Source organism: Bos grunniens, chromosome 17 (genome assembly GCF_055505025.1).
Source record: "Bos grunniens cultivar Pamir isolate PY7600 chromosome 17, Bosgru_T2T1.0, whole genome shotgun sequence".
Classification (NCBI taxonomy): Eukaryota; Metazoa; Chordata; class Mammalia; order Artiodactyla; family Bovidae; genus Bos; species Bos grunniens.
This window is the reverse complement of record NC_141181.1, coordinates 8,612,699-8,637,958: the sequence shown is the minus strand read 5'-3', so window position 1 is coordinate 8,637,958 and position 25,260 is coordinate 8,612,699. Positions and strand designations below refer to the sequence as shown.

Below are 25,260 nucleotides of genomic sequence, written 5' to 3'. Positions count from 1 at the left end.
ACTCTGATACTGGAAGGGGTTGGGAGCAGGAGGAGAAGGGGACGACAGAGGATGAGATGGCTGGATGGCATCACTGACTCGATGGATGTGAGTCTGAGTGAACTCGAGGACTTGGTGATGGACAGGGAGGCCTGGCATCCTGCGATTCATGGGGTCGCAAAGAGTCGGACACGACTGAGCGACTGAACTGAACTGAACTGAATCAATATTCTTAGGCTATGGTCTTTAAGAAAATGTAACATCACCTATACAAGTATTTATATAACACTTACTATATGTAAGAAACAGCCCCAAGTGCTTTTGAATATTAACACATTTAATTTTCACAGCACACCTGCAAGGCCAATACTGTTACTATCTTCATTTTACATGAGGAATTTGAGGCCCAAAGAAATTAAATAACTTGCCTAAATCTTAGAGTCTGCAACTGATGCAATTAGGATTTGGATTATCTGAGTAGATGCTTTGGCCATACTTTGGCCACCTGATGCAAAGAACTGACTCATTTGAAAAGACCTGATGCTGGGAAAGATAGAAGACGGGAGGAAAAGGGGACGACAGAAGATGAGATGGTTGGATGGCATCAGCGATGTGATGGACGTGAGTTTGAGTGAGCTCCGGGAGTTGGTGATGGACAGGGAAGCCTGGTGTTCTGTAGTCCATGGGGTTGCAAAGAGTCGGTCACGACTGAGCGACTGAACTGAGGAGAAGCTCTCATTTGCAAACAAATGTTTGTCAAGTGAATATGACCTGCATTAACTAGCTTTCAAGTTGTGGTGCTGGAGAAGATGCTTGAGAGCCCCCTGGACTGTAAGGAGATCCAACCAGTCAATACTAAAGGAAATCAACCCTGAATATTCATCGGAAGGACTGATGCTGAACCTGAAGCTCCAATACTTTCGCCACCTGATGCAAAGAGCTGACTAGTTGGAAAAGACCCTGATGCTTGGAAAGATTGAGGGCAGGAGGAGAAGGGCATGGCAGCGGATGAGATGGTTAGATAGCCATCACTGACTCAATGGACATGAGTCTGAGCAAATTTCAGGAGACAGTGAAGGACAGGAAAGCCTGGTAACTGCAGTTCATAGGGTCAAAAAGAGTTGGACACAACTTAGAGACTAAATAACAACGACTAGTAGATGAGAAAGCTGTGATTAATGAATGATTTGAATTGTGGAGTGAAAAATCACTGGTTATGGCCCTTGGGCCTGCAGTTTGTGTTTTCAGTTTTTGGTTGATAACCCAATGTCCTAAAATTCAATGAGGCAGTCTACTGAGCAATTAATTCAAAGAAATTCTACCTAGAAACATTTCAAAGAAAAGATACTAATATAAATCTTCATTTATAATCCTGTTGCATTTTTTTCTTTTTTTCCCAACTACCTTCCTTCCTTTTTCTCTTTATTTTTTTAATATCATATTTTGTAGTACAGTAAGTATAAGGCAGTACAATATAATGAGTAAATGAATAAGAGAGTAGATTTGTTGGTAGACACTGTGCCAGGTATCTTTTACATGCTAAGTGGCTTCAACCATGTCCAACTCTTTGCAACCATATGGACTGTCGTCCGCCAGGTCCCTGTGTCCCTGGGATTCTCCAGTCAAGAGTACCGGAGTGGGTTGTCATGCCCCCCTCCAGGAGCTCTTCCTAACCCAGGACTGAACCCGTGTCTCTTACATCTCCTGCATTGACATGCGGGTTCTTTACCGCTAGCACCACCAGGGAAGCCCTATCTATTGCCTCACCCAAAATCCATCTTCACTGTCCTATTTGTGAGACTAGAATATTTTCCCCTTGCCATCTGGCAAAATTTTAAACATCCTTGATAGAAGGCAATCTAGGGAACTAGTGAATAAAGGGGTTCTTCCTGGTTCTGGGGGATTTTCTCCTACAATAAATAGTGACCCACAGTGCAGGGTTTTCTGGGCCATGCTAGCTGGTACCTCACAGGGCTCCTGAGACACACACACCGGGAGCTTGTGGGCACGTTCCTTGTGGCACCACCTTCCCTTGAATGGTTTCCACACTGAGACACTTGCCTGAAAACAGCTTCCCCAGAACCCCAGTAAGTACCTTCCCTGGGAACTACACTAGCATGCTACATTCGTGAGTGTCTCTATTTACTGGGTCACAGCTGTGTCCTCTCCAAGAAAAGCTGGATCCAAGTTACAGGGAGAAATACGGTAAGGGGCACTGTTTAAAATTTGTTCTTTCCTTAAGTGCTCTATCCTCAGACTGACAGTGTGACTCCTCTTCTCAATACTTTATAATTAAATTTATTTATTTTTAACTGCAGGATAATTGCTCCACAATATTGTGTTGTTTTCTGTCAAACATCAACATGACTCAGCCATAGGTATACCTATCTCCACTCCCTCTTGAACTTCTTCCCCATCTCCCATCCCAGCCACCCCACTAGGTTGTTACAGAGCCCCGGTTTGAGTTCCCTGAGTCATACAGCAATTCCCATCGGTTAACTATTTTATTTCACATATGGTGATGTATATGTTTCCATGTTACTCTCTCTACATCTCACCCTCTTCTCCCCGCCCCGCCCCCCGCCCCATCCCCATGTCCATAAGTCTGTTCTCTATGTTTTCTCAATTCTTTAAGGTTCCTTTTGCCCTTAATAGCCCATCTTGGGCTTCCCAGGTGGCACTAGTAGTAAAGAATCTGCCTGCCAATGCAGGAGACATAAGAGACGTGGGTTTGATCCCTGGGTCGGGAAGATCCCCTGGAGGAGGGCACGGCAACTCATTCCAGGATTCTTGCCTGGAGAATCCCATGGACAGAGGAGCCTGGTGGGCTACAGCCCATGGAGTCACAAAGACCTGGACATGACTGAAGCAACTTAGCACACGCCCACAGTCTATCTCAGTGTCCCTAATCTCCATCAGAGTTAATAATTCTTTACGTTAAACATTTCCTGCTCAAATCGCCGTGTAGTTTTATTTTCTAATTGGACCCTGATTGATACAAGCAGACCTGAGTTATAATTCATTTTCTTTTTTAATTTTTATTGGAGTATGGTTGCTTTACAATGTGTTAGTTTCTACCATAGAGCAAAGTGAATCAGCTGTATGTATACACATATCCCGTTATATGTATGCGTATATTCCATCTTGGTTTGGATATCCTTCCCATTTAGGTCACACACAGCACTAAGTAGAGATCCCTGTGTGATACAGGCTCTCACAAGTTATCTATTTTAACATTGTACCAATAGTGTATGTGTCAATCTATGAGCTCTAATCTTTCAACCATCATAGCACGCTTTAAAATATTAGACAAATCACATTTATCTCCTGGTGATAGTACTGACCTCTTAGGATTATTGTTAGGATTAAGTGATATAAGAAACATATACAAATTCATAGCACCATGTCTAAAAATACTACATGAGTGTGTTAGTGTATGTAACCCAGTACTACTTCAACAGTCATGAAAAACAAAGAGAGTCAGGAAATAATAAGCTATTGCATCTTTTAATTATAAACACATTAGAGAGTTTTCTGCTCTTTTTAAAAGGAAAAGTTCAAAATTATTCCCTTCTAACTCAAAAAAAAGCAGACATCTTTATATGTGCTCAGATATGCGAACAGATACTAGGTATACCTCACCTGCAAGCTGTGGGCTGAGTTGCTCAGTCATGTCTGACTCTTTACAACCCTATGGACCATAGCCCACCAGGCTCCTCTGTCCATGGGATTCTCCAGGCAAGAATACTAGAGTGGGTTGCCGTGCCCTCCTCCAGGGGATCTTCTCGACCAAGGGATCAAACCCACATTTATATGTGCTCCGATATGTGAATAGACATTAGGTATATCTCACCTGTATAATTTTAAGCTCTTTCTCATCTGTCAACAGAAGAAAGAAAGCCAGTACTACAAAGCAGTGCTAAAGAGTCAACCCTGCTTTACTTTTTCACCCAGGTTGTGCTTCAAGAAGTTGAGCCAGGGACTTCCTAGGCAGTAGAGGTCTCTTGGAGTTGAGAAGGAGGCTAAGGATGCAGCATTAGTTACATTATAAGAAATCACAGTGAAATCAAATACAACCCTGAAGTTTTACTTCACACATAAAATGGGGAGGCAAAAAAGATCAGAGTTTTTTGTCTTTGAAACCATAAAGTAAGAAAGTAAAGTAGGGAAATCTAGCAATAATAGCAGCCTTTTTAGTGTGAAGGGCCAAATTGCACCTAAGGTTTCTCTCTTCCCTAAGATTGATACCTTTCTAACTCTTTTAGCTTAACCAAGATGTTTAAGCAAAATAGCTTTATGCTTATTAGTTTTAATAAAGCATCTTGTTTTCCATCGAGGCCATGTTTCCATTTTGGGCAAAATAAGATGCCTATGCTCAAGTCTAAGCCATGGTGGATGCAGAACTGCCACTTTCTCTTCCTGGATTATTCTGATTAAACACTAAGCAGAAACTCATGAAGTCTGTGCAATGTTGAACTTGCCGTGATAATGGGATGTCATGAGAGCTACAGAATCAAGCACACTTTGAAGGTGTCTAGTTCAGAGTCTTGCTAATGCCACCATTTGCCATCAAGTAACACAAATGGCAACCCACTCCAATATTCTTGCCTGGAGAAACCCGTGGGCAGAGAAGCCTGGGGGCTACAGTCCACAGCATCACAAGGAGTCAGACACAACTGAAGCGACTTAGCACACATGCAATAAGATGAAGCCTTGGAGCTTGTATAATATAAACAAAGATAACAATTTCGGATAATTGTACCTTCCTTCATAATATCAAAACTGATTACAAGTAAGCATGTTTCATTTTAGAAAGCATATGGCTTGTAAATATGCACTCTTCTTTTTGTTTTATTACATATGTCACCCTAAGACAAAACAGGAATTTAATTTTTGTTGCTGATATTGCTAACTTGTTATTTATGGAGTATCTGACTTTTAATATACTGCTAAGTCAATATTGCCACATTACATTTAGGTGTAATAATAGGGTTCTCAGAACTCAAAAGAATAAGATCTCTTCCTTACTCCTTCTTCCCCAAGCCATATATGTAGTAAAACTCTGCAGATCGCAGGTGTATGTGTCTAGGTCTGGTCTATGGCAGAAGCCCACACAATATTTCCATAAGTCTCTGTTGCTCCCAGATCATCAAGCAGTCACTTGTCTTCATTAGAGGTAGCAGCTGTGACTGAGCTGTGACTCTGGAGCTGACCATCACTGGGGTATGGACCTGACCTGCCACTGATGAGATGAGTGATCTGAAGCAAGTTAGCTAACCTCTTTAAAGCTAAAATCCCCCAGAACCAGGAAGAACCCCTTTATCCACTAGTTCCCTAGATTGCCTTCTATCAAGGATGTTTAAAATTTTGCCAGATGGCAAGGGGAAAATATTCTAGTCTCACAAATAGGACAGTGAAGATGGATTTTGGGTGAGGCAATAGATAGGGCTTCCCTGGTGGTGCTAGCGGTAAAGAACCCGCATGTCAATGCAGGAGATGTAAGAGACACGGGTTCAGTCCTGGGTTAGGAAGAGCTCCTGGAGGGGGGCATGACAACCCACTCCGGTACTCTTGACTGGAGAATCCCAGGAACAGAGGGACCTGGCGGACGACAGTCCATATGGTTGCAAAGAGTTGGACATGGTTGAAGCGGCTTAGCATGTAAAAGATACCTGGCACAGTGTCTACCAACAAATCTACTCTCTTATTCATTTACTCATTATATTGTACTGCCTTATACTTACTGTACTACAAAATATGATATTAAAAAAATAAAGGGGAGAAGAAGGAAGGTAGTTGGGAAAAAAGAAAAAAAAGTAACAGGATTATAAATGAAGATTTATATTAGTATCTTTTTTTGAAATGTTTCTAGGTAGAATTTCTTTGAATTAATTGCTCAGTAGACTGCCTCATTGAATTTTAGGACACTGGGTTATCAACCAAAAACTGAAAACACAAACTGAAGGCCCAAGGGCCATAACCAGTGATTTTTCACTCCACAATTCAAATTATTCATTAATCTCATCTTTCTCATCTACTAGTCGTTGTTATTTAGTCTCTAAGTTGTGTCCAACTCTTTTTGACCCTATGAACTGCAGTTACCAGGCTTTCCTGTCCTTCACTGTCTCCTGAAATTTGCTCAGACTCATGTCCATTGAGTCAGTGATGGCTATCTAACCATCTCATCCGCTGCCATGCCCTTCTCCTCCTGCCCTCAATCTTTCCAAGCGTCAGGGTCTTTTCCAACTAGTCAGCTCTTTGCATCAGGTGGCGAAAGTATTGGAGCTTCAGGTTCAGCATCAGTCCTTCTGATGAATATTCAAGGTTGATTTCCTTTAATATTGACTGGTTGGATCTCCTTGCAGTCCAGGGGGCTCTCAAGTGTCTTCTCCAGCACCACAACTTGAAAGCTAGTTAATGCAGGTCATATTCACTTGACAAACATTTGTTTGCAAATGAGAGCTTCTCCTCAGTTCAGTCGCTCAGTCGTGACCGACTCTTTGCAACCCCATGGACTACAGAACACCAGGCTTCCCTGTCCATCACCAACTCCCGGAGCTTACTCAAACTCACATCCATCACGTCACTGATGCCATCCAACCATCTCATCTTCTGTCGTCCCCTTTTCCTCCCGTCTTCTATCTTTCCCAGCATCAGGTCTTTTCAAATGAGTCAGTTCTTTGCATCAGGTGGCCAAAGTATAGCCAAAGCATCTACTCAGATAATCCAAATCCTAACTGCATCAGTTGCAGACTCTAAGATTTAGGCAAGTTGCTAAGGATATAAGCCAGGATAAAAGTCCACAGAATAAAACCTTAGATACCTCTCATTTTCCCCTGCCTCTCACATAAGTGAGGCTCATCATGCTTAATACTCAGAGTAGGTGGTGAGTGTTCAGAGAATCCAAATGCCCTTCCATTCCTCTCCCTCAGAGGACGCTCTATTATAGAGGACTCTGCTTCCCTCCTGCAGAGCCTCAACCTAAATATTTAAGGCAGTGGTCCTCAGACTGGTATTTTGAGATGTGCAGTGACTTAAAAAAAATTATAAGTGGGATCATACTAAAGACTGATTTTTGTTTTCCCAATATTTTGATCCATGGTAATTTTAACATTATTTAATGGTTTAAAAACATTATGTGTTCATGACAGGAAATTCTGGAAATACAAAGTATATAGGAATAATTATTACTCTTAATATTTTCCAATTCTAACCCCGTATGCGTGATTTTCCTTCTCCCACAACCCCCAAGAAACTACAGTAGAGCGTAAGTAGTTAACAGGACACTTGGCGGCGGATCACTCTTAGCATCAGGAAACAGGCCTAAAGTCATCAGCTCTACGTTATAGAATGCTGTTCTTGTTGCTCAGTTGCCCAGTCATGTCCGAGTCTTTGCGACCCCATGGACTACAGCACATAAAGCCTCCCTGCCCCTCACCATCTCTCAAAGTTTGCCCAAGTTCATGTCCATTGCATCAATGACGCCAACCAGTCACCTCATCCTCTGATGGCCTTTTCTCCTTCTGCCCTCAATCTTCCCCAGCATCAGGGACTCTTCCAATGAGTCAGCTGTTTGCATCAGATGACCAAAACACTGGAGTTTCAGCTTTAGCATCAGTCTTTCCAACAAGTATTCAGACTTGATTTCCCTTAAGATTGACTGGTCTGATGTCCTTGCTGTCCAAGTTACTTTCAGGAGTCTTCTCCAGCACCGCAGTACGAAGGCATCGATTCTTTGGCATTCTGCCTTCTTTAGAGTCCAGCTTTCACAACTGTACATGACCACTGGTCCCTATTGCCTTGACTATATGGACCTTTGTTGGCAGAGTGACGTCTCTACTTACCAACAACACACTGTTGAGATTTGTCATAGCTTTTCTGCCAAGAAGCAATCATCTTCTGATTTCATGGCTGCAGTCACCATCCACAGTGATTTTAGAGCCCAAGAAGAGGAAATCTGTCACTACTTTCGCCTTTTCCCCTTCTATTTGCCATGCAGTAATGGGGCTGGATGCCATGATCTTAGATTTTTTAATATTTAGTTTTAAGCTGGCTCTTTCATACTCATCAAGAGGCTCTTTAGTTTCTCTTTGCTTTCTGCCATTAGAATGGTATCATCCACATATCTGAGGTTGTTTATGCTTCTCCCGCTTATCTTGATTCCAGCTTGTAACTCATCCAGCCTGGCATTTCTCATGATGCACTCAGCATATAGGTTAAACAAACGGGGTGACAGCAGACAACCCTGTCTTATTCCTTTCTCAATCTTGAACCAATCAGTTGTTCCATACAGGGTTCTAACTGTTGCTTCTTGACATGCATACAGGTTTCTCAGGAGACAGGTAAGATCAGGTAAGATGGTCTGCTATTCCCAACTCTCTAAGAGCTTTCCACAGTTTGTCATGATCCACACAGTCAAAGGCTTTAGGGTACTTGATGAAACAGAGGTAGATGTTTTTCTGCAATTCCCTTTCTTTCTCTATGATCCAGTAGATGTTGGCAATTTGATTTCTGGTTTCTCTTCCTTTTCTAAAGCCAGCTTGGACATCTGGAAGTTTCTGGTTCACATAATGCTGAAGTCTAGCATGCAAAGTTTTAAGCATGACTTTACTAGCATGGGGTTTCCTGGTGGCTCAGAGGTTAAAGCATCTGCCTGCAATGCGGGAGACTCGGGTTCAATCCCTGAGTTGGGAAGATCCCCTGGAGAAGGAAATGGCAACCCACTCCAGTATTCTTGCCTAGAGAATCCCATGGAGAGAGGAGCCTGGTAGGCTATAGTCCACGGGGTCACAAAGAGTTGGACACGACTGAGCGACTTCACTTTCACTTTACTAGCACTGGAGATGAATACTACTGTCTGATGGTTAAGTCTTTAGTACTATTCTTACTACCCATCTTGGGAATTGGGATGAGGATTCATTATAAAACAGGGGTGACAAAAAAAGAAAAACCATCTATTATCACAACTGTTCCCTTTCTAGGATTATTATTAAAAGATATTTTAACACCAAAAATGACTGAGGGACACAATCTCAGGTGCGTTGCGCACAAAGTAAGTTTTGGATTGAATAATGAGAAACTGGAGGTTCTAGGATTTTTGAAAGTGCTAACTTTTTCCTAACGGGCCAGTCCTCAACACAAATTCCGGCACAGACTCAATATAGGATCAATCCTAAGTGTATCAAGGGACTTTACAACTGACCCTCACTTATTAAACCAGAATAGAAGACCTCATTGTGGAAGTCAATTATTAAGAAGTATTTGCAACTATGGGGCTTCCCAGGTAGCTCAGTGGTAAAGAATTCTCCTGCCAGTGCAGGAGACACAAGGGCCTAGGGTTTGCTCTCTGTGTTGGGAAGATCCCCTGGAGTAGGAAATGGCAACCTGCTTCAGTACTCTTGCCTGGAGAATCTCATGGACAGAGGAGCCTGGCAAGCTACATCCACGGGATCGCAAAGAGTCGGACACGACTGAGCACAGTGCACAGTAAACTTAAAGCCATGAGTAAAAAGTCTGATCACATGTGAGTTTAAACTGGTGGTCAGATTATCTATAACCCAGAGAAAATGACCGATTTCTAAATGTTGTACTTTTAATATAAGGCCACTGTTAAAGCACTTTAAACTTCTATGTTGCATTCATTTTCTTTTATTTGAATTAGATGAATGTCATACTTTTTTATCTTGCTGCTTTTATCTAAGCTTTCTCTATTAATTAGTAAATTTAAAAGAATATCAATCTATCAGTTTAAAAAATTACATGTCGTGAACAAGGGAAAGTGAATTTAAAGCATTCCCATTCTGAAATTAATGAAACTTTCCTACATTCAATTTATCTTACGCTGATATATAAAATCTTAAAGATCACTGATGAAGAAGCAAAACATTTAAGAATCAAAGCCGCAGGGAAAAATGGTTAAGAAGGCAGTTAAATAATATGCCCTTGGATGATATAATCAGCAAAAATAAATTCAAGGAACATAGATCTCTTGTATTATAATTAAATACCAACATTGTTTAACTTAAAGGAGAGCAAAAATGTTCATAACACTTCACTCTGAGTAAATAATCTAAAATAAGAACATGAATTAATTAAAAAATTATTAAAGTGCGGAATATTAATTTAAATTTTTTTAATGTAGCAAGTATTACTACTTTTAAGTCCCCTCATTTCATGACAATCATGCATGTTATAAGTTTATCCAGAACATTTTTGCTATATTATTCAAAGATTTCATGTGGGAACATTGTGTCATTAATACATACATATCTTTATAAATCCAATCAAATTTCTAATACAAAATAGAAAATTAGAGGATTGCAGTCATTTGATTGTTGAATAATCAAAGTAAAGTTATTGCAAAAGGTTCACTTCTTCAGTGGAATAAGTATACAGAATTCATAAATACACTAAAATTTATTTTTATTTCTATGCTGTTGTTAATTTTTAGATTTATAAGCAAATTAAACACATTTGCAATTGTTGTTCATTCACTCAATCATGTATGACCCTTTGTGACCCCATGGACTAAAGCACACCAACCTTCCCTGTCCTTCACTGTCTCCTGGAGTTTATTCTAACTCATGTCCATTGAGTCAGTGATACCATCCAACCTTCTCATCCTCTATTGTCCCCTTCTCCCCCTGCCCTCAATCTTTCTCAGTTTGAGGGTCTTTTCCAATGTCTTTGCTCTTCGCATCAGGTGGCCAAAGTATTGGAGCTTCAGCATCAGTCCTTCCAGTGTATATTCAGGGTTGATTTCCATTATGATTGACTGGTTTGATCCCCTTGCAGTCGAAAGGACTCTCAAGAGTGCTTTCCAGCACCATAGTTCAAAAGCATTAATTCTTTGGCACTCAGCCTTCATTATGGTCCAACTCTCACATCCATACATGACTAGTGGAAAAACCATAGCTTTGACTATCCAGACCTTTGTTGGCAAAATGATGTCTTTGCTTTTTAATACACTGTCTCAGTTTGTCATAGCTTTTCTTCCAAGGAGTATCTTTTAATTTCATAGCTGCAGTCACCATCTGCAGTGATTTTGGAGCTCAAGAAAATGGTCTCTTTCCATTGTTTTCCCATCTATTTGCCATGAACTGATGGGACTAGATGCCACAGTCTTAGGTTTTTGAAAAGTAAGGAAAACCACTAGACCATTCAGGTATGATCTAAATCAAATACCTTACGATTACACAGCGGATGTGACAAATAGATTCAAGGGATAGATCTGATAGACAGAGTGCCTGAAGAACTATGGACGGAGGTTCATAACATTGTACAGGAGGTAGTGATCAAGACCATCCCCAAGAAAAATAAAGGCAAAAAGGCAAAATGGTTTTCTGAGGAGGCCTTACAAATAGCTAAGAAAAGAAGAGGAGCAAAAGGCAAAGGAGAGAAGGAAAGATATACCCATCTGAATATAGAGTTTCAAAGAGTAGCAAGGAGAGATAAGAAAGCTTTCTTAAGTGAACAAGGCAAAGATATAGAGGAAAACAATAGAATGGGAAAGACTAAAGATCTCTTCAAGAAAATTAGAGATACCAAGGGAACATTTCTCCTTATTGCCAAATTCAGACTTAAATTGAAGAAAGTAGGGAAAACCACTAGACCATTCAGGTATGACCTAAATCAAATCCCTTATGATTATACAGTGGAAGTGAGAAATAGATTTAAGGGATTACATCTGATAGACAGAGTGCCTGATGAACTATGGACGGAGTTTTGTGACATTGTACAGGAGACAGGGATCAAGACCATCCCCAAGAAAAAAAAATGCAAAAAGCAAAATGGCTGTCTGAGGCCTTACACAAAGCTGTGAAAAGACAGTAAATGAAAATGAAAGGAGAAAAGGAAAGACATACCCATTTGAATGCAGAGTTCCAAAGAACAGCAAGGAGAGAAAAGAAAGCCTTCCTCAGCGATCAATGCAAAGAAATAGAGGAAAACAACAGAATGGAAAAGACTAGAGATCTCTTCAAGAAAATTAGACATACCAAGGGAACATTCCATGCAAAGATGGGCTCGATAAGGACAGCAGAAGATATTAAGAATAGGTGGCAAGAATACACAGAAGAACTGTACAAAAAAGATCTTCACAACCAAAATAATCACAGTGGTGTGATCACTCACGTAGATCCAGACATCCTGGAATGTGAAGTCAAGTGGGCCTTAGGAAGCATCACTATGAACAAAGCTAGTGGAGGTGATGGAATTCCAGTTGAGCTATTTCAAATCCTGAAAGATAATGCTGTGAAAGTGCTGCACTCAATATGCCAGCAAATTTGGAAAACTCAGCAGTGCCACAGGACTGGAAAAGGTCAGTTTTCATTCCAATCCCAAGGAAAGGCAATGCCAAAGACTGCTCAAACTACTGCACAATTGCACTCATCTCACACGCTAGGAAAGTAATACTCAAAATTCTCCAAGCCAGGCTTCAGCAATACGTGAACTGTGAACTTCCAGATGTTCAAGCTGGTTTTAGAAAAGACAGAGGAACCAGAGATCAAATTGCCAACATCCGCTGGAACATCGAAAAAGCAAGACAGTTCCAGAAAAACATCTATTTCTGCTTTATTGACTATGCCAAAGCCTTTGACTGTGTGGATCACAATAAACTGTGGGAAATTCTGAAACAGATGGGAATACCAGGCCACCTGACCTGCCTCTTGAGAAACCTATATGCAGGTCAGGAAGCAACAGTTAGAACTGGACATGGAACAACAGACTGGTTCCAAATAGGAAAAGGAGTATGTCAATGCTGTATATTGTCACCCTGCTTATTTAATTTACATGCAGAGTACATCATGAGCAACGCTGGACTGGAAGAAGCACAAGCTGGAATCAAGATTGCCGGGAGAAATATCAATAACCTCAGATATGCAATGATACCACCGTTATGGCAGAAAGTGAAAAGGAACTCAAAAGCCTCTTGATGAAAGTGAAAGAGGAGAGTGAGAAAGTTGGCTTAAAGTTCAACATTCAGAAAACCAAGATCATGGCATCTGGTCCCATCACTTCATGGGAAATAGATGGGGAAACAGTGGAAACAGTGTCCAATTTTATTTTGGGGGGCTCCAAAATCACTGCAGATGGTGACTGCAGCCATGAAATTAAAAGATATTTACTCCTTGGAAGGAAAGTTATGACCAACCTAGATAGCATATTCAAAAGCAGAGACTTTACTTTGCCAACAAAGGTCCGTCTAGTCAAGGCTATGGTTTTTCCTGTGGTCATGTATGGATGTGAGAGTTGGACTTTGAAGAAAGCTGAGCGCCAAAGAATTGATGCTTTTGAACTGTGGTGTTGGAGAAGACTCTTGAGAGTTCCTTGGACAGCAAGGAGATCCAATCAGATCCAATCTCCTCCATTCTGAAGGAGATCAGTCCTGTGTGTTCTTTGGAAGGAATGATGCTAAAGCTGAAACTCCAGTACTTTGGCCACCTCATGCAAAGAGTTGACTCATTGGAAAAGTCTCTGATGCTGGAAGGGATTGGGGGCAAGGAGGAGAAGGGGACGACAGTGGATGAGATGGCCAGATGGCATCACTGACTCGATGGACGTGAGTTTGAGTGAACTCCAGGAGTTGGTGATGGACAGGGAGGACTGGTGTGCTGCGATTCATGGGGTCGCAAAGAGTCGAACACGACTGAGTGACTGAATTGAACTGAACTGAACTGAAGGGAACATTTCATGCAAAGATGGGCACAATAAAGGACAGAAATACGGACCTAACAGAAGCAGAACTATTGGATAAAGAAACCTAAAGGACCTTTCCTTTTTTCAGTCTTCATGGAATTTTGACAAAAATACAGAACATATTACTGTACACAAATAAGTCATATAGCTACATAAAACACAAATAACTTTGGCTAATAATTTTTATATAATTATGAGAATTCTTTATGAGGGTCATTTTCCTTTATTCTCTAAGCCTATGTTAAAAAAAAGTATGTTAAAACCTATAATAAACTGCTTAAGAAAAGCTTAATGATATATCTGCACTTTTAAAAAGCATCTTTGTCATTAAACAACAAAGATTAAAAGAACTTTACATCTAAATATCCTAAAATAATAATAGTATGAAAAATCCAAGAGCACAATTAAATAATAACACATAATGAGGAACAAAGATTTAAGCTGGGAATGCAACAGGTCAAATAAGATTTAAACTGTCTCCATACATATCAAAAGATATTTAATAAAGCTGAAAAAACAATCTCTTCATAAAGACATCTAATAAATAGGAAGAGAAGGATACAACTTCAAATAAATATCAACATTACATAATAACATTAAAATTAGTGAGAAAATTATAATGTCCATCATTGACATTACTATCTAATGTCATAAATATTCCAGCTAATGCAAAAGTCAAGAAAAAGATATCTTAAGTTGTATTGTACACAATAAAAGTAGAATTGTAAAAATTTCATATCATTTTCAGGTGGTACAATTGCATACTTATGAAACTCAAGAGAAGATGAAAATTATTATAATTTAGGAGGGCAAAATACAACTACTGATTATAAAATAAGCTTATAAAAATTAGGGCTTCTCATATACAAGAAGAATTTGCTAAATACATACTAGAAAAAGGCAAGATTAAAAAATATTTAAATCACAAACAAAACAGCTGGAAAGAAAAAAAAAGCCTATGTGTGTGTTTGTGTGTATGTTTCTGTATGCTGGAAGGAAAGCAAACATTTTCTCATAGATGATTAGAGTCTTATGATTAATTTTAAGTACTCTTTTAAAAATATGCCTTTCATTTTTCTCTGAAGGTCTAAGTCTTGGGATAGCCAGATTAAATCCATTAACATGACTGTACTCTGACAGGCTAAAGACAAATGTCCTTCTCACCTTAGTTAAAATGCTCTCATTCCTAGAGAAATACAATTGCACAAAAAGTTCTTCAAACATAAAAGCACAGTGGCAGCTTTTACTGGGATCCCCATACATAATTGAAAAGAGATTTCTTTTCTCTTGGTTTGGAAGAGTGTCCTATAATGAAAGCTATATCTTAATAGGAAGCATAAAATCACAAATAAGTACTGCTATTCTAAACTGTTAAATTCAAATTACGCAAGTGTCTTGTATTTCTTGCCATGTATTTCCTTTTATTTATTTTTTTAATTTTCCTGTATGTATACATATCCTTAAGGGTTGAGAGAAATTCAACCAATCTCTAGGTTATTTCCCAGTAATATGAGTTTTAAAAAGTATACTGAGGGGAAATTTGGAGTTAATCATGAAACTCAATATTGTAAGTATTATTGTCCCAGATTATCTCAACTGCTTAGCAAAAAAATTATAACAATTGGCAGTTGATTACAACAGGCTTAGCTCTATACCTTTACTCAACAATTATGTCAGCCTGCAAGCAAAAAATATTCTCAAAAAACCCAGAAGATTTACCTTGCCTTTTAGGTGGTTAGGATTTTCTCTAAATTCTAGAGACAAAGCTAATAATATCATGCTATTTCATAAAGCAAAACATGAACTCCAAATCAAGGAGCATTTTCCCTGATGCATTTTGCAAGTGAGTATCCAACACCAAATGGTATTCACCTGGAAAATTATTTGGTACTAGTTTTTTAAACAATAAATGCTGTCTTTTAGAACTAAACCATTCTCCAGCTTTTTGGAGATCACTCACCAAACTAATTTAGATTTCTCAATTCCAGCCTGAGAGACCTGTTGACTGATTATAGAAAAGTTAAGATTAATTGTAGTGTGGAGAAGACTCTTTAGAGTCCCTTGGACAGCAAGGAGATCAAACCAGTCAATCCTAAAAGAAATCAACCCTGAATGTTCATCGGAAGGACTGATGCTGAAGCTGAAGCTCCAATACTTTGGCCACCTGATGCAAAAGGCCAACTCTTTGGAAAAGACCGTGATGCTGGGAAAGACTGAAGGCAGGAGGAGAAGGGGATGACAGAGGATGAGATGGGTGGATGGCATCACTAACTCAATGGACATGAGTCTGAACAAATTCTGGGAGATCATGAAAGACAGGGAAGCCTGGCGTGCAGCAGTCCAAGGGGTCACAAAGAGTCACTCACGATTTAGAGACTGAACGACAACAACAGGATTAATCTGAATTCTTTATGGAACAAGGCTGCATATTAGCTAATTATTAAAAGGAAAAACTTACATATTTAACACATGTCCAATCTCCCGGCTCAGTTTATTTCCTGGTATCATTGGGCTTCCCAGTTGGTGCTAGTGGTAAAGAACACATCTGCCAATGCAGGAGACATAAGAGATGTGGTTCATTCCCTGGGTTGGGAAGATCCCCTGGAGGAAGGCATAGCAACCCACTCCAGTATTCTTGCCTGGAAAACTGCTATGGTCAGCAGAGCCTGGTGGGCTACAGTCCATAAGGTCGCAAAGTCAGACATGACTGAAGCAACTTAGCTGAGGTAGAGCTGAAGGCAGGAAGATTTCTGTCTGTCTCATGTGCTGACTTCATCCACCTTGTCCCAATGTCCCCGAAAGTCTCTATCACTGCAAGCATCAAATCATTCCAAAAATCCCCTCAGCTCTAATGTTCCTAAATCATCTAAATTTGGTTAGAGATGAAGCTCTCTGTATAATCTACCTTGGGGAACAATTCCTCTAACAATTCCTCTCTACCCAACAATTCCTCTTAACTTAAGAACACGTTGTCTGCTCCTTTAACCTTTGTATTTTGGGGGCAGACAACGTGTTCTTAAGTTTCAGAGGTCCACAGGTAGAGAGGAATTGATAAGCATAAGTTAAGACGTTTTCATTTCAAAGGGAGAAAAAGGAAAGAAAAAAATCGCGGTGGTTTTGAAATCCAGCCGGATAAACTCCATTAGATTCAAGGGCTGGAAATAATCCTCTGCGGTTTGCAGCTCCAGCCTCTGAACCATCTTTCCTTTTTCATGAAGGGTAGCATGGAGTTGTAGCTGAAGCGCTTGATCAGTCTCTCCTGCCTATAAACATCTGGGTGTCCAGCAGCCTTCTTTCATTCCTGACTGTCTGTGTTCCTCTTTAGCACAAGCGGACAGTGTTCTCCTGTTATAAAATCCTCAAGAATCTGGCAATTCTCTCACGTAGGTTATAGAGATTCACTCCATTAAACAAGAAACTTCTCCACACATCTTTTCCTGGAAAATCTCATAACCAAGATGACTAAAAGGTTCACATATTTTTTTTTCTCTTCAGAAAACCTCTTTGTGACTGAGCTCTCTTTTTTCATCTTTTTGATATATTAGCAAAAGATGGTCCAGTTACACTTTCAGCTTTTCCTCGAGAGCACGTTTTCCTCGTGGTGAACCTTTTAATTTGAGTATCTTTCAAAATTGGAATGAATTTAGAATTCTCCAAATTATCTAGTCTTGTTTCCTTTTTTTGTTTGTTTGTTTGTTTACCAGTTTTTCCCTCAATTTATAAGCAGCAAATAGTAACAAGGTTGCACTTTCAACTCTGCTTGGAAACCTCCTCAGCTCAAGGTCATAGTTAAAACATTCTGCTTTCCACATAACTGTAAGACACAATTCCACTGAACTTTCTGCCACTGCAGAACAAAGATCTCCTCTCCCCTAGTTTCCCATAACACGATCATTTCCTTCTGAGCCCTCAGTAGCAGCAACTTTAACGTTCACATTCTTAGTAATAACAATCTGTGATTTGGGGAGCCTCCAAAGTGACTTGGGATTTCTCTCTGTTTTTCATTTCCCTCTGAGTTCTTATTAGCAGAATCATTAGCATCCATAATTCTACCAACAGTCTATTGAAGGCTATCCAGGCTTTTCCTATCAAAGTCCCCAGTGTTCTAACCTCCACTTGCCCAATTCTACATTCTTAGACAATCTTTATCAGTTTGATAAAGATTTTTCTCTAGTTGATGTTCAACTAGAGAAGCAGATCTGGTAAGATATATATATCTTAAATTTTGGAATCCATGGAATTCTCCAGGCAAGTATACTGGGGTGGGTTGCCATTTCCTTCTCCAGGGGATCTTCCCAACCCAGGGATTGAACCCAGGTCTCTTGCATTGCAGGCAGATTCTTTTACCACTGAGCCACCAGGGAAGCCCCCTATATATACATATATATCTTATATGTGTGTGTGTGCTCTGCTCAGTCATGTCTGACTCTTTGCAACCCCAGGGAATGTAGCCCATCAGGCTCCTCTGTCCATGGGATTCTCCAGGCAAGAATCCTGGAGTGGGTTGTCATTTCCTTCTCCAGGGGATCTTCCTGACCCAGGGATCAGACCCACATCTCTTGTGTCTCCTGCATTGGCAAGTGGATTCTTTACTACTGTGCCAACTGGGAAGCATATAATTTATTTAAGAGATTTATTGTAAAGAAAGTTAAGTCACTCAGTCATGTCTGACTCTTTGTGAACCCATGGACTGCAGCCTGCCAGGCTCCTCCATGCATGGAATTTTCCAGGCAAGAATACTGGAGCGGGTTGCCATTTCCTTCTCCAGGGGATCTTCCTGACTCAGGGATCAAACCCGGGTCTCCCACATTGCAGGCAGATGCTTTACCATCTGAGCCACTAGGGAAGCTATTGTAGAGAATTAGCTTACATAATTGTGAGCAGTGGTTAGGCAAGTCCTAAATCTACAGAGCAGGCCATCAGGAAGGGCAGGCTAAAATTCCTGGGCACAGGATGAAGGTACTATTCACATTCTGCATTTCTTCTTCAGAGAAGCCCCAGATCTTTTGTATTAATAAAGGCTTGTCATCTGACAGTATCAGGCCTGCCCAGATACAGATAATCTACCTTACTTAAAATCAGCCAATGATGTGCTTCATATCTATAAAATACCTTTGCAGCAACATCTAGATTAGTGTTTGACTGAATTAGTAGGAAACCTTGAAAGTAGTTTCAAAAATCATAAGATATAATTTTAAATTTGGGAGAGGTTTGAGAGGAGAAGTAAAGGGAAGTTTAAATGTGATGATTTTCTCATTATACCGATAATGTGTCAGTAGACAATTTTGACCAATTGGCAAAATGTTTAAGTGTTATGTTTAAATTTCCTTTTGTAAAATTAAGGTATAGTTGACATATTGTCACCTTGCTTATTTAACTTATATGCAGAGTACATCATGAGAAATGCTGGGCTGGAAGAAGCACAAGCTGGAATCAAGATTGCCGGGAGAAATATCCATAAACTCAGATATGCAGACAACACCACCCTTATGGCAGAAAGTGAAGAGGAACTAAAAAGCCTCTTGATGAAAGTGAAAGAGGAGAGTGAAAAAGTTGGCTTAAAGCTCAACATTCAGAAAACGAAGATCATGGCATCTGGTCCCATCACTTCATAGGAAATAGATGGGGAAACAGTGGAAACAGTGTCAGACTTTATTTTTTGGGCTCCAAAATCACTGCAGATGGTGACTGCAGCCATGAAATTAAAAGATGCTTACTCCTTGGAAGGAAAGTTATGACCAACCTAGATAGCATATTGAAAAGAAGAGAGATTACTTTGCCAACAAAGGTCCATCTAATCAAGGCTATGGTTTTTCCAGTGGTCATGTATGGATGTGAGAGTTGGACTGTGAAGAAGGCTGAGTGCCGAAGAATTGATGCTTTTGAACTATGGTGTTGGAGAAGTCTCTTGAGAGTCCCTTGGACTGCAAGGAGATCCAACCAGTCCATTCTGAAGGAGATCAGCCCTGGGATTTGTTTGGAAGGAATGATGCTAAAGCTGAAACTCCAGTACTTTGGCCACCTCATGCGAAGAGTTGACTCATATGGAAAAGACTCTGATGCTGGGAGGGATTGGGGACAGGAGGAGAAGGGGACGACAGAGGATGAGATGGCTGGATGGCATCACCGACTCGATGGTTATGAATCTGAGTTAACTCCGGGAGTTGGTGATGGACAGGGAGGCCTGGCGTGCTGTGATTTGGGGTCGCAGAGTCGGACATGACTGAGCGACTGAACTGACTGACTGACTGACATATAACAATATTTTAGTTTCAGGCATACAACATAATATTCAATATCTGTATACACTGTAGATTTGGATGCTGGAAAAGATTGAAGGCAGGAGGAAAAAGGGATGTCAGAGGAAGAAATGGTTGGATGACATCACTGCCTTGATGAACCTGAGTTTGAGCAAGCTCTGGGAGACGGTGAAGGACAGGGAAGCCTGGCGTGCTGCAGTCAATGGGTCACAAAAAGTTGGACATAACTGAGCGACTAAACAACAACAATACTGTAGAAATGATCATCACAATAAGTCTCGTTTTTCTCTATCACCATATACAGCTACAAAATGTACAATACAAACTGTTACACATGCTGTACATTCTATCCCCACGACATTTATTTTACACCTGGAAGCTTGTACCTCTTGATCCCCTTCACCCATTTGCCCAACCTCTCTCCCCTCTAGCAACCGTCGTTCTACTGTCTAAATTCATACAGAGTTTGCTTTTGTTGTGTTTTGTTTGTTTCAATTGTTAAATTCCATGTATACGTATATTCATATTTCTCTGGCTGATTAATTTCACTTAGCATATTTTCACAGTCAAGGTCCATCCATGTTGTCTCCAATGGCAAAATTTCATTCTAAACTGTGGCTGGGTTGTATCTCATCGTGTGTATGTGTAGACACGTATCTTCGTTATTCACACATCCGTTAGTGGACGTCCAGGTTGTTTCCAGAGTTTGGCTCTTATGAATAATGCTGCAGTGAACACAGGGGTGCACATGCAGACCAGCGTTTTCCTTTTCTTTGGATAAATACCCAGAGTGTAACTGTTGGATTACACCGGCCGCACATGCCAAGTCGCTTTAGCTGAGTCTGACTCTGGATCTTCCTGACCCAGGGATGGAACTGTGTCTCTTATGTCTCCCGCACTGGCAGGCGGGGTCTTACGACTAGTGCCACCTGGAAAGCCTGGATTATACGGAAGTTCTACGTTTAGTTTTGTGAGGAACCTCTAAACTGTTTTTCATAGTGACTGCACCAATTTATATTCTTATCAGTTTCAGTCTGTTTGTGTCCTTACATTTGAAGTAAACCTCTTGTAGCAACCCACTCCAGTGTTCTTGCCTGGAGAATCCCAGGGACGGGGGAGCCTGTTGGGATGCCGTCTATGGGGTCGCACAAGGTCGGGCACGACTGACGCGACTTAGCAGCAGCAGCAGCAGCAGACACCATATAGATGGGTGTTATATTTTTATACATTCAAAGTCTATGTCTTTTGATTGGAGAATTTAGGTCATTTGCATTTAAAGTAATTACAGGCATGCATGTATTACTGCCATTGTAAAATTATTTTTGGCTATTTTGCATTCCTTTCTTCTTCTCTTGCTCTCTTCCTTGTGGTTTGACAATTTTTTTAGTGCTATGTACAGATTCCATCCTCATCTTTTCTGTATCTACTGTAAGATTCTGTTTTGTGGTTACACTGCAGGCATGCTCAGTCATGCAGTCATGTCCGACTCTGCAACTCTATGGACTGTAGCTCTCTAGGCCCCTCTGTCCATGGAATTTTTCAGGCAAGAATATTGGAATGGGTTTCCATTTCCTCCTCCAGGGGATCCAAGGTCCACTTATAGCAACCTATATATTTAGCAGTCTATTTTAAGTTGATACTAAGTTAAGTTTGGACACATTCTAAAACTATAATTCTACCCACTCAGCATTTTATGTTTTTGATGTCACATTGTACATTTTATTGAAATTATAGTTGTGGTGTTTTTTTTTTTGTTTTTTTTTTTTTACTATTTTTGTCTTTTAACCATCATACTAGCTTTATGAGTGATTTGTTCAGTAACTTTACTATATATTTTCCTTTACCAGTGAGATTTTTATATCCACATGCTTTCTTGTTAGATTAATTAGTGCTTTTTCTTTCACCTTAAAGTTCTTTCAACATTTCTTATAAGACTGGTTGAGTGAAGTTGCTCAGTTGTGTCTGACTGTTTGTGACCCCATGAACTGTAGCCTACCAGGCTCCTCCATCCATGGGATTTTCCAGTCAAGAATACTGGAGTGGGTTGCCATTTCCTTCTCCAGGAGATCTTCCAGACCCAGAGACTGAACCCAGGTCTCCCGCATTGCAGGTAGACGCTTTACCGTCTGAGCCACCAGGGAAGTCCATAAGACTGGTTAGTAGTGGTGAACTTTAACTTTTTTTTTTTTTTTTACCTACATCTAAGGAGAAAACAGTTTTAGTTTGCTGGACTCCAGAGTCTGTATTTTTCTTTCTTTTTTTTTTTTTAATTTTATTTTATTTTTAAACTTTACATAATTGTATTAGTTTTGCCAAATATCAAAATGAATCCGCCACAGGTATACATGTGTTCCCCATCCTGAACCCTCCTCCCTCCTCCCTCCCCATACCAACCCTCTGGGTCATCCCAGTGCACCAGCCCCAAGCATCCAGTATTGTGCATCGAACCTGAACTGGCATCTCGTTTCATACATGATATTTTACATGTTTCAATGCCATTCTCCCAAATCTTCCCACCCTCTCCCTCTCCCATAGAGTCCATAAGACTGTTCTATACATCAGTGTCTCTTTTGCTGTCTCGTGCTTGTCTGGAAAACTCCTTTTTTCATATCTGAACAGTAACCCTGCCAGATAGTTTCCTTGGTGGAATTTTCTTTTGCTTTTAGCACATTCCTCCCTCCTGTCTTACAGAGTTCTCACTAAAAAGACTGCTGATGGTCTTACACAGTTTTCCTAGCATGTAGCAAGTTGTTTTTCTCTTGCTGCTTTTAAGATTCTCTCTTTAAGTGTTGATATTTTACTTATGTGTCTTGGTGTGAATCTCTTTGAATTCATCTTATTGGGAACTCTCTGGGCTTCTTGGATCTGGATGTCTGCTTCCAGGGTAGGAACGTTTTCAGCCATTATTTCTTCACATAAATTTTTTGTCCCTTTTTATATGTTTTCTCTTTCTGAGATTCCTATAATACAATTGTTCTGTTTGATTTTGTCCCATAGGTCTGTTAAACTATCTTCCCTTTTTAAAACTTCTTTTTTCTTTTTCTGCTCTGTTTGGGTAAGTTCCACTGCCCTCTTCAGATTACTGATCCTTTTTTTTTTTTTTTTCTTCACTTCATCTAATCTGCTCTTGAAACCTTGCAGTGTATTTTTTTCAGTTTGGTACTAGTCCTCTTCAGCTCTGTGACTTCTCTTTGGAACTTATATTTTCTAACTCTTTGTAGAAGTTCTCTCATGTTCATCCATTCTCTCCCAAGACTAATGAGCATCCTTATGACCATCACTTTTAACTCCTTTTTTCTCATTATCCTTTTTTAAAAAACATTTATTTCATATAGGAGTATAGTTGATTAACAATGTTGTGTTAGTTTCAGGTGTAAACTAAAGCAGTTAAGTTATACATATATACATATCTATTTTCAAATTCTTTTCCCATTTATGTTATTATAGAGTATTTAGTAGAGATTCCTGTGCTATATTTGTTGGTTTTCTATTTTAAATATACCAGTATGCTCATGTCAATTCCAAACCCAAACTCCCAATCCATCCCTCACCCTCAACCTTCCCCTCTGGTAACCATAAATTCATTCTCTATGTCGGTGAGTCTGTTTCTATTTTGTAAATAAATTCATTTGTGTCAATTTTTTTATATTATCCATATAAGCAACATCATATGATATTTGTCTTTCTCAGTCTGATTTATTTCACTTAATATGACAATCTCTAGATCCATCCATGTTGCTGCAAATGGTGTTGTTTTATTCTTTTTAACTGATGAGTAATATTCCAAAAGCTTTTGGACAGCAAAAGAAATCATAAACAGTGAAAAGACAATCCACAGAACGGGAGAAAATATTTATAAATGATGCAACCAACAAGGGATTAGTCTCTGTTAGGGAAATTAAATGACTAGTCTTGTTTAGGCGTCAGAGGCAAAGCAGAGCAGGCCTCTGACCTTGCTTCTAACCTGCCTGGATGCTGCCCTGACTGGGAGTGACTGCCTGCTGTGAGTGCAAGACTTGCAGCACGTTAGATAAGATGGGAGAGAAATCCTGAGATTGTTGAGACCCTGGAGGGGGCCAGGTCAACCAAGCCCCAGGCTTAACTACATTCCAAGTTTTACAGGACAAAACAAACAGCATTAAAATGAAACCAGAGCTGCAATTTGGTCACAGATTGATGATGATACCGGTTTATGACCTTCCTGGGATTATAAGCGGGAATTCAGAACTTCAGTCTTTGAAGTCTCACCCACTGAGGGATGCACTGCCTGGGATCAGTTCCCAGCTGGGACTCCAGATTCACTGTGACACAGGACTTCCCAGTGCTGTTTAAGTCTGGATGTTGGTCAGAACCCAATTTAGTGATGTATTCTCCACTCTTTGTTTTCTCCTTTCTTTTGATGTTAGGATGTTGAAATTAGGCTAGATAATTCTCTAATAAATGTCTGTATTATTTATTTGTATATAACGAGTCACTTATTTTGTTAACAAATCCTCTGAACCTGAAAGAAAAGTGAAAACTTTCAGCAAAACAGTCTCTAAAATCTACAAGCAGCTCATGTGGCTCAATATCAAAAAACAAACTGCCCAATCAAAAAAATGAACGGAAGAACTAAACAGACATTTCTCCAAAGAAGACGTATAAATGGCCAAGAGGCACATGTAAAGATGCTCACCCTCAATAAATATTAGAGAGATACAAATCAAAACTACAGATATTGCTTCCTGCCAGTCAGAATAGCCACCATCAAAAGCCTACAAACAATACATGCTGGAGAGGATGCGGAGAAAAAGGAACTGTTATGGGAAGTGTAACTCTAGAAGGCAATGGCACCCCACTCCAGTACTCTTGCCTGGAAAATCCCATGGATGGAGGAGCCTGGTGGGCTGCAGTCCATGGGGTCGCAAAGAGTCGGACACGACTGAGTGACTTCCCTTTCACTTTTCACTTTCACGCATTGGAGAAGGAAATGGCAACCCACTCCAGTGTTCTTGCCTAGAGAATCCCAGGGACGGGGGAGCCTCATGGGCTTCCATCTATGGGGTTGCACAGAGTCGGATACGACTGAAGCGACTTAGCAGCAGCAGCAGCAGCATGGGAAGGGGACCACTGATGGGAATGTAAATGGGTAGAGCCACTATGGCTCTAAGATTAGCAGGTTAATCTCCTACACATATGATCTAGGCACTTTTCATTCCATGCTGTATGGAAAACAGCATGGAGTTTCCTTAAGGAACTAAAAATAGAGCTATCACATAAACCACCAATTCCACTTCTGTGCATATATAGTTCAAAAGGATACATGTACCCCAATGTTTATTGC

At 40.1% G+C, this 25,260-nt stretch overlaps 1 protein-coding gene across 1 annotated transcript in view; it reads right to left on the bottom strand.

The window, feature by feature from the left end:
- LOC147354993 (IQ domain-containing protein M-like) overlaps positions 1-25,260 on the bottom strand; it is a 152,656-nt gene that overhangs the window by 5,301 nt on the left and 122,095 nt on the right. The gene's annotated exons all lie outside the window — the stretch shown is intronic.